We start from the raw sequence: 13016 nt of genomic DNA, 5'->3' as shown, positions 1-13016 counted from the left end.
ATGGGTAGCGATTTGGGATGATATGATATGCTCAAGAATTTTGCATGGAACACATGTCAAAGATATGGGGCGATAGTTTTTAACATCATGCTTGTCACCATTTTTATGTGTGGGAACCACCTTCCCTACCGCCCAATCATCAGGAACCAAGCCGGTGGATAAATATTGGTCGAAAAGTTTTGTTAAGATGATAGATGAATAAAATTTGGTGTTTTTAAGGAATTTTGACGTGATACCATCAGGACCAGAAGCAGAAGAGAGCTTCAGGCAATCAATAATCTTTTCGACACCAGCTGGATTAACTGTGATGGGAGGCATTGGCGATAGCGGAGGTATGTCGAACAGAGGTTTAGGGACGTCTGCATGACTAGAGAACGATGCTGCAAAAAAATCGTTGAATGTAGAGGCACATTGTTCATCTGTTAACGGTAGACCATCACTGGAGTTAATAATCATCCTATCGCTTTCAGGGCCTTTTACTGTTCGCCAGAACTGTCGAGGATTTGAACGTAGCAGATTGGGGAGGGTGTGTTGAAAGAAATAGCGTTTGGATTCCCGTAAAGCGCGACTGTAACTAGCATTCGCGGTGCGATAGGCTTGCCATCGCTCTGATAGTTTTGAGGTTTTAGCTAGGCGGTATAAACGCTTCTTTTTATTGGCTAGTCTTCCGAGAGCTTTATTATACCATGGTGATTTGGTGCACTTAATTACTCGTATGGGGATGTGCTTGTTGATGAGCTCGGCTGTTTTGGTTTTGTACAAGTCCCAGTTTAATTGTAGGCTGCGATGTTCAAAATTTCTCAAAAATTCGTCACAAAAAGAAGATAATGCACGATTAATTTCGTCGTAATTTCCTCGGCTGTAATTCCTAACAATTTTCATTTTTTTTCCTGCTCGGGGGGCAGGGAATCCGAGCGTAAATTCAAGGAGTGAGTGGTCGCTAAGTCCTGGAAGAATGCTGAGGTTTGAAATTGATTCAGGGCATGTAGTTAAGATAAGGTCAAGAGTGTTTTCAGAATGACTAGTGCATCTTGTAGGCAGTGTGACGATTTGAGAAAAATTGAACGTTGAGCACAAGTTAATAAAAGATTTAGATTCTGAATCAGTAGGAAGACTACTGGGGCCATCCACGCCCCAGGAGATATTAGGGTAATTAAAATCACCCAAAAGAAAAATAGGATAACCAGGATACCGAACACAGATTAGATTAATGACATCGTGTAGGTTGTTAATGAATTCGAGGTCTCTGGGTGGTGGACGATAACATACACCGACTGTGATCTTCCTGCCTTTTATGTTTAATAAAACCCACGTTATTTCTAGATTGCTTGTCACATGTATTGCGCATGAGGATATGTTATGGTCTACGGCAATTAGTACTCCGCCACCTGGCCGGCAATTTCTATCATTACGGTAAAAGTTGTAGCGTTTGTTACATTCTAAAATTTCATGGTCGCGTATTTTGCTTGAGAGCCATGTTTCTGTTAGTACTACTACGTGGGCTGCACAAGAATCAATAAATGAACTTAACTGTTCACGGTTTTTCAGTACACTTCGAATATTAGTATACACAACAGAAAGCTCATTAAAAGGTCCACGACCCCTCTGTGACCGCTAAGGTGATAAACTAGAAGGTTGGATGACGCCACTGGGAGAAGGGCTAGAGGATAGCGCAAGGTCAGTGACAGGTTTCTGGGTGGTCACAGCCTTGTTTAGTTGAGATTCAATGACGGTTTTCGTGGTAGGGTTGTAGGTGTAGCACTTCCCGTTCATGTGGAGCCTTTTATACTTCAACTGGTATGACGAACTGCGAGTCTTGGCAAATTGTAAAAGCGTTTTTCTAGCTAGCCTAGTTGAGGGACAGAAGTCTTCGCCGACAGAAACCTTGTTCTTTTTTATCGTGTCTCGATTGGACAGAATTAGATCCTTAGTCTTGGAATGAACAAACTTGGCGATAATGGGCCTGCAAGAATTCTCTCCGGCACGTCCGAGCCGATGTGCACGCTCAATGTCATCGGAGCTTAAAGAAGAAAAGGCTGGTAATTCGGAGAGTACTGAAATTAACTTTTGTTCAGCGTCCGATGGGCTTTCTTGGGGCACTTCAGGTATGTTATAAAAGATTAGATTATTGCGCCTGGATCTATCTTCGGCGTCATCTAGGCGTGCGTGTAAGTTAGCACATTCCTGCTGGAGGGTTTCAATATTTTCTTGTGTCGCCAGCATATCAGTTTGCAGAGTGTCGATAACAGACACCTTTTCTTCCAGGCATGTTAGCCGGTCGACAACTTCTGTCAGTTTTTGACCTAAGCTATCTTGCTTATTGCTAATTTCAGTAACTGAAGCTTGAAGTAGCTCTTGGCTGTTTTGCACCGCGACAGTTCTTGAGTGTACGTCGCGAAGCAGCTTTGATATTTCTTCTAGATCCATGCTTTGTGTATTAGCCCTCGTACCAGGGCCAGGGCCAGGATTTAGTTCAACATCACCAGCAATTAGTAATAACACTTTCACGACATCAGCACACTCAGATATCACAGAAATAAGCACTTCTGGGCTCGGAAACAGCAAAAGGCAACGATCTCCGGTTTTCTTGCTATAGAGAGACGGATAGCAACTGACCTGCACAATGAAGAAACGGTTGGCATAAGTAGTCCGCATCGCCGTGCTGTCTCCGAGCCCACTGAAGGGTCCCTGTGGCGACGCTTGGTTTATATCGTCGGGCAGGGATGACGTCACTGTAGTCGATGATGTGAAGGTAGTTGGCGGGATCTTTAAAGCCGCAGCGCTGTAGATTAGACTGTCTTGCTCTGTGCTGTGGCACGTTTCCACTGGAATCCAAGGCTCGTGGTAAGGCGCGAACAGGACGGTGCTTTCGTTGAAGGCGGCGTATCCAGAAGATGCCAGGAATGCGAAAATCTGCACAATGAAGAAACGGTTGGCATAAGTAGTCCGCATCGCCGTGCTGTCTCCGAGCCCACTCTGTCTCCGAGCCCACATTGAGGGGCGCGCTGTCGGCCGCCATCCATCCATGCATCTAGCGCGCCTCTCAAAGTGCTGACGTATGCACACGTACTGCGCGGGCCGCGGACGAACGGTCCGTCGTGTGAATCGGCCTTAAGAAGCAGATAGTCGGCCTTCAACGGCGGACAGGTGGAAACCTGCTCACCAGCTGCGACTCGCAACCTGCCCACCATGGCAGGTGCCAGTTAAAAGGCTCAAAATAAATTCAATGCCCTCACCACCCACCCACAGTGGCCCTGAACATAAGCTCTTTGCTAGAGAGATACAAATCCTCCCGAAGAACTATCTGTGCAAAAAACGAGCCTTACGAGAGCTCGCGAAGAGGAACCTGGTCTCCCAAGAACCAGTGGCGGTGTTCGAAACAGCTACCAGCCGGGCAGTATAACAACTGCACTACTGCGCCGGTAGTGGCATCAAGACTCCCCATGGTGAATAAAGCTATGAAAGAGAAGGCATGCATGCGTGGGAATGATCTCCGATGCTATCACACTGTGCTCTTAAGGGAAGGTTAAGCATTGTCCAAATTTTTTTGTTCAACTCTGTGCTGAGAAGGACAGCACAGTTAATACACCCATGTACTCTTTAAGGGCGCACAGGTGTAAGGGCATTGCAACTCCTTTTGAATAGCACTGCTGTTCACAACGGAAAGTGCTTGAAGACCGCGTGATAGTCGATGCGCTTAGCTGGTTAGATGCAGAGGAAACTGCCTACGTAAAGATGATTTTCGAAAATGCTCGTCAGATAAATGAAATAGGAACCTGAACCCAACTCCTCGATATAGCTCGGTTCTCTATTTTCTGTGACTTCGATTTTATGGTCAATTGTGATACAACCCGGTTTCTTCAGTATCCATAATCGATACAAACAGACTTTCTGGATTTAAAAAATTCAAACTAGATATTTATCGGTTTGTTTTTCTTTGCATGCTCGTAAATTTAGGTAGCGGGGCGCTAACACCTTGTCTTCTATCCAGATTAGTCAATGTAATAATTACTCAATAAGCTAATATAATTGTTATCTCTAATTGGGGGGAACTGAAATGGGGGAAGCCACAATTATCTTGACTGACTGGTCGCGAAAATTTTGGAAGCCACCTGCCTAAGTTTGAACACCCTTGTGCATATGTTGCCCATTTCACGCAAATCTGTGGATCAGTTTCAAAGTGAACTGGTTTGGTTTGGTTTATGGGGTTTAACGTCCCAAAGCGACTAAGGCTATGAGAGACGCCGTAGGGAGGGCTCCGGAAATTTCGACCACCTGGGGTTCTTTAACGTGCACTGACATCGCACAGTACACGGGCCTCTAGAATTTCTCCTCCAAAGAACTTAAACCGCCGCGGCCGGGATCTAACCCGCGTCTTTTGGGTCAGCAGCCGAGCACTATAACCACTGAGCCACCGCGGCGGCACGTCAAAGTGAAATGAAAATTGCCGTTCTTAATTACCACCTTATTCTAAGTCCCGGCTCATGATTTTTTATTGGAAATGACCACTTTCTTCTGTGGTAAACTAGTGCATAAACTCACATTCTTCACTTTACCTCATTCAGAAAACTGAGGTGGTTCTGATTCAGAATTTTTTTCTTGACTGATTGGCGAGAATTTGTTTAGCTAATTACGTATTTTGACAACTACTGAGCTGTTGATGCGTCTGAAATGAATTAAGGACACCATATTGAGTACAACCTCATTATAAGTAGTTACAATTCTTATTTGAAGCTGCGCTTAGAAATTTTAGATACTGAAATCGGTGCTAGGTAACATACAACGATGTTAAAAAACTTGTGTCGCATTTGGCTGATTAGTTTGTTGCTGAAGACTGTTTAAAGTCTTATTTTTCTACCATTCTGCCACCACTGCATGTTATGATCTCCGCGAAGGAGTGAATAGGATCGGTTCTATCTCCTTTAATGGGCACCAGTTCTTGCATTATATTAAAGCACAGGCCCTTCTCCCACTATCGGCTCTCCAACCTGGCTCTTAAAATACAGGACCAAGTACTTAAGACGTCAAAACTATATTCAGAAGAAAGTTTATTCCGCCAATTCTGCAAGCCATTAGATACGCAGAGCAATGAAGGAGGCGGTCCGCACTCAGTGTGTCACAGCTGAGCATGTACAGAAGGAAGGAACAGCTAACTATCCAGCTGAAACACGAAAGGTGGAACAGAATTCTGAGGAGGGAAATAGCTAGACACAACATAGAATTAGAAAGGTACGCCCGACAGTTGGAATCTCAGAGTTTGGATAATAGATGCGAAGAAATGGAGAAAACCAAGGGAAAATCCATTACACGGCAGTTGCTCAAAATTCTCATAGACCCAGAGAAATATAAGACGGCAATGAGAACTGAGCAAACAAAAGCTGGGTATAAGTTTAATGGCACAGATGAGCAGCTTATTGACACGCTCAATTCGCTGTATATTGCTCCCCATGGGGCCGCTGAATATGAGGACTATAAGTGACAACCAAATGAAGCGTTGCTTGCCCCCATATTAAGAGCCGAGATCAGAATGGAATAACTGAAGCTAAAACGAAGGTCCGCACTGGGGCTCGACAGAGTAGATAAGAGAATGTTGGGAAACCTGGATGAGGAATCAATAAATATCCTCACAAGGTATCTCAACCAAGTGCGGAAAGACGGCGCCGTCTCCGAACAGTGGAAAAAGGCCAAGATCACGCTTATACACAAGCAGGGCAAACCTCCGAGCTTGGAGTACCTGAGGCCGATCTCACTGACATCATATGTAGGGAAACTGCTAGAGAAGGTCATCCTGACCAGACTGACCAAATACATGGAGGGTAACGGCCTCTGGCCAGATGAAATGGTCGGATTTAGGCCGGGGCTGCGCATCCAAGATACAATGCTAAGACTCGATGAAGATATAGTAGGTCAGCTGGACCTCGGCAACCTGAAGGCGGTCTTAGGTATAGACCTTAAGACAGCTTTCGACAATGTCAGCTATGACGCCATCCTTGATGGGCTAAATGAGACAGCCGTGGGGAAAAACACCTACAACTACATCCGATCGTTCCTAACGGACAGGACTGCTATCATTACCTTTCAGGGCATCAGATCTGATGAGTTCCCAATGGGATGTAGAGGAACCCCGCAAAGTGCTGTGCTCTCCCCATTTCTCTTTAATATGGTAATGAGGGACCTTCAACGCAAGCTTAGAGAGACACTAAGGCTTAAACATCAGCCTCTACGCAGATGATGTAAACGTCTGGCTAAACAAAGGAGGTGAATCAGAAATGAAAGAAAAGCTACAGAAGGCAGCGGATGCCATTAACGAGCATGCGAAATGCACGGGTCACAGCTGCTCTCCGCAAACTCGGAGCTATTTGTAGCAATGAGCAAGCGTAGTCAAACGATACCGGCAATCGAGGTTACACTTGAAAATAGAACGATACCAAATGTCGAGGAAATAAGAATCCTAGGCGTGTAATAACAGAGAAAGGAAAAACAAAACTACGCGGGAGTAGTTCAAAGCGCAAGCTGAACTTGTCAGAGCGTTCAGAAAGGTACAAAACCGAAAACAAAACCAAAGAAAAGGCATTAGACGCAATCATCAGGAAATGTGTCAAACGAGCGCTAGGGCTGCCCATTTCCACGTCCAATGATATACTGGAGAAAATGGGCCTGCATAACAATTGCAGAGAACTGATTGAAGCGGTTAGAACATCGCAAACCTAAACGCTAACATCCACACCCGCAGGAAGTAAATACCTAGAGCTAGCGAAATGGGCAATCGTAGATAACACAGTGAACACTAGAACAGATCTTGGAAGTGAAATAAGAGAGCATCTTATTATCGCTCGCATATCTAGAAACATGCATCCCATCAACGACACAGGCAGAAAGGAAAGCAGGGTCACACAGCTGGCTGCTAAACTAGGCAATATGCCACTGGGAACCGTGGCCTACACTGATGCCGCGGTAGGCATGCAGGAGACACCGTCTCCGTAGCCGTCGGATACACAGGCAGAACGTTAGGCGTTGTAAGACACTAAGACTTAAAACAGGTTGTGGCTGAGGAGGTTGCGATAGCGATCACTCTAACTCAGCCAGGTACTAAATACGTAGCAAGCGACGGCAAAGGCGAAATTTAGAAATTACATCAAGGGACGCATCCACGAAATGGCGGCTAAATATCTAAAAGACTTCATCCCAGCCCACAATATTCTAAGCATCGGGACTCCAGCCCCTCGGTTCTGGTTGGAAACGAGGCTGCCCACAGGCTTGCCCGCTCCTCTTTACACCGGAGAGCCGTGGGCACCTCATACGAATTCAGCACTAAAGAGGAAACCAACACCTTTAGTAGCATCACATACAATCTCAAAAAGAGCCAAAGGTTCTATCCTCCTCCGGATAGTTTGATTAGCTCGGCTAAGACGTATGACTGGAGAAGACTCCAGGCTAGAAACTTCGCATCGCCGCTCTGGAGGAGCTGGACAGAAGGTGACACGAGGGAGGATGCGGAGGTCTGCGAATTCTGCGGGCAGACCGCTACACCGGAACACATATTATGGAGATGCCCCACTGCCCAAGGACATGGCAGAATTAATAATGCAGAGGAATGGGAGAACATACTCAGAAGTGCCGACATTAGCACACAACGATAGGCTTCCCGCATGGCAGCAGAAGCTGCGCGACTATATGGTTGCTATTCTTCCAGCTCCGACGCTGCCCTTCCCCGGACGCCTGCGTCCGGACACGGAGGGGCACGGGTCTTCTTCTGCCAGAAATAAAGTTTCTTCACCTTCACCATCACCTCGCCGCTGAAATCTCTCAATAGAGCGGAAGCTGTCGCTTGGAGACAATTACAGACAGGCTCTTACACAGACCTGGATGTACTAAACAAAATGCACCTTACGATATACGCGAAGAAATGCCCCTGGTGCGACGCAAACCCCACTCTGTATCAGATCACATGAGCCTGCCAAACCATAGACGTGGTGCCCAAAACACAAAACCCGAGTTCGGCGCAACGGGAGACTCCCCTGTCCAGCGACCGTTGTGGACAACAAGAAGTTCTGGTACAGAGAGCTCAACGGGCAGAAGTCGCCAGCAGAGTCCTTGACTGAGGGCAACCGGCCATTGATTAGAGGTGGATGACGTCGACAGAGAAGGCTCCTGGGGATACAACCAAGGAGAGAAGGTCGCTGAATATGCATGCCCAAAGCCGCAGACAAAAGCACTACAGTATATTAGTTTCCTCTTCTTTTCCCTTCTTTGGGGGGGGGGGGGGAGCTGGGTGTTGTTGCTTTTTGCTGAGAAAGCAAGACTACGCTAGTGGCCGAGCCATTTCGAACACTCAAAAGGCCAAGCAGCGCATGCGCGATGAGCGGATGACGTCACATGACGCACAGCTCACGCGCCGGGGCCGCAGTCGGAGCCGCCACCGCAGGCTCTCCATCGCCTCGCCGACAGTTCCTTCTCTCTTTCTCTCCCTCTCTGATGCGCAGTAGTGATTGCGCATCGCCATATGCGTGGTTTGTGGTGTATACCTGTAAAATGCAGTGGCTTAGCTCTCTAGAATGCACGTACCGTGAGGTGAGGGCCAGGTGTTCACATCTCGGTGGATACCTGAACCCTAAGTAAGGCGCATGACTGCCTTCTTGGAATAGTGGATACCTCAACCATGCTTTAAGCTAAGTGGCGGTAGTGACGGCTGCATGCGTTGGCACTGACAACGTTGTGCCTGAAACGCGGCGTCGTTCGTTGTGTTCACTGGCGTTGGCGTTGACCTCATTTTACACTCTGAACATTTTAAGGCGGAAGTCTTTAATGCCTCCTCGTTGTAAGCAGGAGCTGTCGACAGAAATGTCACGCTTTTCAATTGGTCGAAACGGTCGCGACGCCACAGTGCGATAATTTCAAACGGGGCCAACTGTACTTTGGCTAGTAACCATGCAACCAATTAAAGGGATCGTATAGTGTTGCTCCGAGTAAGTGGGATTGATTTTAGTTAATTGCTTAATTACCCAATTAACCTAATTAACCCTTCTAGTTAGGCCAGATAAATAAATAATCCGAGTAGGAAATTGGTCGAGTCCCGGAATCGAACCCCGGTCTCCGGAGTGCGAGACGAGCACGCTACCACTCTGCCATGCCAGCTCGATGGTTTGGAATGAACAAAGGCGCCTCTAGTGAATACGATGCCTTCGTTCACTCCCTTCCCGTTACGGCGAGGTTTAGGTGTCTACCGAGATATGCGAGACAGATACATTTCCTTTCCTCAAAAACCAATTTAGCGACGAGCAAGGCGTATAACCGGATGGGCGATGGCGTTCTAAGGACTCCCTGGCAGCGTTGCAAGACGCTGCCGCGTTTCTCTTTAAAGGCGAAGCCTAACATCTTAACAACGCATGAGGGACACAAGCAGCAACACCGCGCTTAAGGCTTTCGCCTCACCGCACTTTAGTGCTGAATTCGTATGAGGTGTCCACAAACGAATTCAGCACTAAAGTGCGGTGAGGCGAAAGCCTTAAGTCCGCTCCTCTCTACCCCGGGGAGCCGTGGACACCTCATACGAATTCAGCACTAAAGAGGAAACCAATACCTTTAATAGCATCACAGACATTCAGAAAAAGAACAAAAGGATCTATCCTCCTCCGGATAGATCGCTTAGCTCGGCTGAGGCCTATGACTGGAGAAGACTCCAAGCTAGAAACTTCGCATCCTCGCTCTCGAGGAGCTGGACAGGAGGTGACACGAGGGAGGATGCGGAGGTGTGCGAGTTCTGCGGGCATACCGCTACACTCGAACACATACTATGGAGATGCCCCAGTGCCCCAGGATATGGCAGAATTATTAATGCAGAGGAATGGGAGACCATACTCAGAAGTGCCGACCTTAGCATACAACGATACGCTACCCGCCTGGCAGCAGAAGCTGCGCGACTATATCGTTGCGAGTCTTCCAGCTGCGACGCTGCCCCTCACCGGACGCCTGAATGCGGACCCGGAGGGGCACGGGTCTTCTTCTGGCGGTAATAAAGTTTCTTCACTCACTCACCGCACTTTAGGTCAACAAAGTGCCCCCCTGAGTTTTAAGGAAAGGAAGTGCGCATAATGGGTCCCTGGGTCAGTGGATGCCTTAATCGTGATTATAGGTACGTGGGCTGATGAGAGAGAGATGTGAGCTACAGGCATTGGCAAGGTTGTGCCAGAAACTCGGTGCTGAAGCCATAGGCCGTCGGAGTTCATTGTGTTCATTGACGTTGGATTTGTCGACGTTTTCCACTCCGAACATTTTAAGGAAAGGAACGCGAGCGCGCGCGGCGAGGCACGCCAGCTGCGCGTATTGACGTCACTTGCTCCTCGCGCATGCGCAGTATGGTCGTGAAAAAGCGCCCGAAACGGCGAGACTGTGCGCAATGTAGCTCACGCAACAATATATGGCTAGGCGCAGATGTTGCTTTCGCAATCCTCCAGGTTTAATCAGGGCTAAACCACAGCCAAAGTTTTTTAATATTTAGGCTGCGTAAGGACTGTTCTCACAGGCACGCTGCATTTCGCGATGTTCGCGCAAGTATGTACGGTTAAGTAAGAATAGAAATTGACAACTGTTGTTTAAGGACAGGAAGTGACGCAGTTATTGTCTCACATATATCGGTGTACACCCGAACCGAGTCGTAAGCCGAGGGATAAAAGAGGGAGTGAAAAAAGAAAGGAAGAAAGTGGTGTCTTATTGGTGATCTGAAGAATTTCGATCAACTAGGGACCTTTAATGTGCACTGACAACGAACCTGATATGTTCGTTGTCAGTGCGCATTAAACGTTACAACGAACTGATGTTCGTTGTCAGTGGGTGATTTTGCGTTTCGCCTGCATCGAAACGCGGCCGCCGCGGTCGGGTTTGAACCCGGGCACTCCGGCTTAGTAGACAAGTACCTTAACCACTGAGCCACCGCTGTGGGATACAGTTAGGTCTTATTACCCTAAATATGTAACTTGAGGTCCGTCTAATACAAGGGTGCGTAAGTAGGCATCAACTCTTTCTTTAAAAAGCTGCATATATGGGGGATGCGTCTGACACAATGGTGCATGTTATGCAGCAGAAAGAAAACAATGCGCAAGGTTTCTAACTCATTCTTCTGAACGCCGGTAGTGAAGCCTTGTAGCGACGTTTCTGAAACGTGACCAGTTTTGTTCCCAGTTTGGGGGGGATGGTATGGTATCTTAAGCAGTCGGGAAGCCAGGAGTGTTAGCGGCTGGTTGGTGAAAAGGCCTTGTCACCAGGCAGAAGGTGCCACGTGCTTTTCGGAGTCCGAGACCCCTGTCCTGGACCAAATTCTGGTGGACGTCCTGTAATCTGCTACGTTGGAAATCAGTTTACCGATGTCCTGTGAAAGGTGAGCCGCTTGCAGAGGTATCCACAAAATGCTGTCCGCAGTCAGCGCATCGTCCAGTTGCTTTCTTGTGTACCTTGCATTCAGCAAGTTAGGAGCTATGTGCACTTATCGCAAACCAAGCTTGCTCAAGCTCCCTTTCTTTTACCTTTGAACTACCCGCTAACCAGTCGATTCGTTTTTTAGAACTTCAACTAACTTTTCGTGACGATGGCCATGTAGCTGGTGTTTTTTACCTAGGAGTAAGAAGGCTTTATTACCGTACTCGTCTGCACACTCAAAAGTCGTCAAGAGAGGGATTGCCATGAGCTGTTTTCGCAATGCTCTGCAGAAGAGTTGCCACCATAGCATGAAGTCAAGTTTCGACAACCAGGTTAAGCGTTTGCAAGAGGCCGGTTTCCCAAAACCGCTTTTGAATGCTGTGGCAGAGTCGTTGCTGGAAAGAATTAAGAGCCGTGACGAAAAGGTGGCTGACCCTACTAGGGCTGAAAGAAGAAAATTTGAGGTGATGCCTTATGTGCATGGGGCTTCCCACAACATCAAAAAAGTTGCTGCAAGACAAGGTGTCAATGTTATCTTTTCTGCTCCTTGCAAACTTTCAAGCCTTTGTTCACGTGTCGCGCGTGGCAGAACTAGACCACCTGTTTGTTCGACGCGGCATCAAAACTGCTATGTTCCTTGTGCGACACGGGTGGTTTATAAGATTCCGCTGACATGCGAAAAAGTTTACATCGGCCAAACTGGCCGGTGTATAAATGAAAGGCTACGAGAGCACCATAACTCTCTGACTCCGGCTGACGGAGCAAACTTGCCTCGCCATTGCCGCGATTGCGGGTGCTACCCGTTGTTTTCCAATGTCACTTTTCTCGGTAGAGGCAAGGGTAAGGTTGAGCGGGAAATCCTGGAAGCATTTCACATTAGCAATCATGGAGATAACTGTGTTAGCACGGCTTCTATCACGTTGATGCAGAAAGAATTAGGTTACTTGTCCCGTTGACACCGCAGTTTCACTATCTTACGAGATCGCTGTTGTTGTTTTTTGTGCTGGTTTTGCGGTGCCGTTGAGCTGCGCATGCTCTGTTGGGTTTTCTTGGAGACTGGCTGTTTTTTCAATAAAGCACAGTTGATAGTCCAGTCGTTGTGTGTGCCTCGTGTCTCCTTTGTCCCCGTCTTTTTGGCTGGTTTTTCTTAAGTATAATGTACCAACTAACCCAGATTTCAACTCTTCTCCAAGCTTATCGCTTCTGCTAACGATTTCTTTCGATCAAATCTAATCCTCGCTTGACAGCGCGGAGGTCGCCAAGTTTGCTCTTAGTTCTTCATAATGGAATGGAAGGCTTCTGGAACGTCGGAGAGCAGAGCATTCTCCGACAGTAGTGACGTTATGGGCGACGCAATTGGTGTTATGAGGAGCAGGCATCTTTGCACGGGCTTCCAGATATGGTCTTCTTTCAGAACAGCTTCTCGCACTAATTTATTTGCTTTAGGGTCACCTAATAGCAAGGCCTGTTGAAGGACCTCCTAGTTTCTCAGGAGGCTTTGAATTGACAGAGTCATGCCTCCTCAACTTGTTTTGCTCGGAATGTTTATAGTTTTCAATCTCCCTTTAGTACATTTTTTTTCTTGTTTCTCCTGAAACTTCGCA

General features: G+C 47.3%; 1 protein-coding gene across 1 annotated transcript in view; it reads right to left on the bottom strand.

Moving 5' to 3' along the window:
* The window catches only part of LOC149337279 (facilitated trehalose transporter Tret1-like), an 80688-nt gene that overhangs the window by 59360 nt on the left and 8312 nt on the right, over window positions 1-13016 (bottom strand). The gene's annotated exons all lie outside the window — the stretch shown is intronic.

This window comes from Amblyomma mixtum, chromosome 7, assembly GCF_055824585.1.
Source record: "Amblyomma mixtum isolate Tamu chromosome 7, ASM5582458v1, whole genome shotgun sequence".
Classification (NCBI taxonomy): Eukaryota; Metazoa; Arthropoda; class Arachnida; order Ixodida; family Ixodidae; genus Amblyomma; species Amblyomma mixtum.
This window is presented reverse-complemented; position numbering and strand designations above follow the sequence as displayed.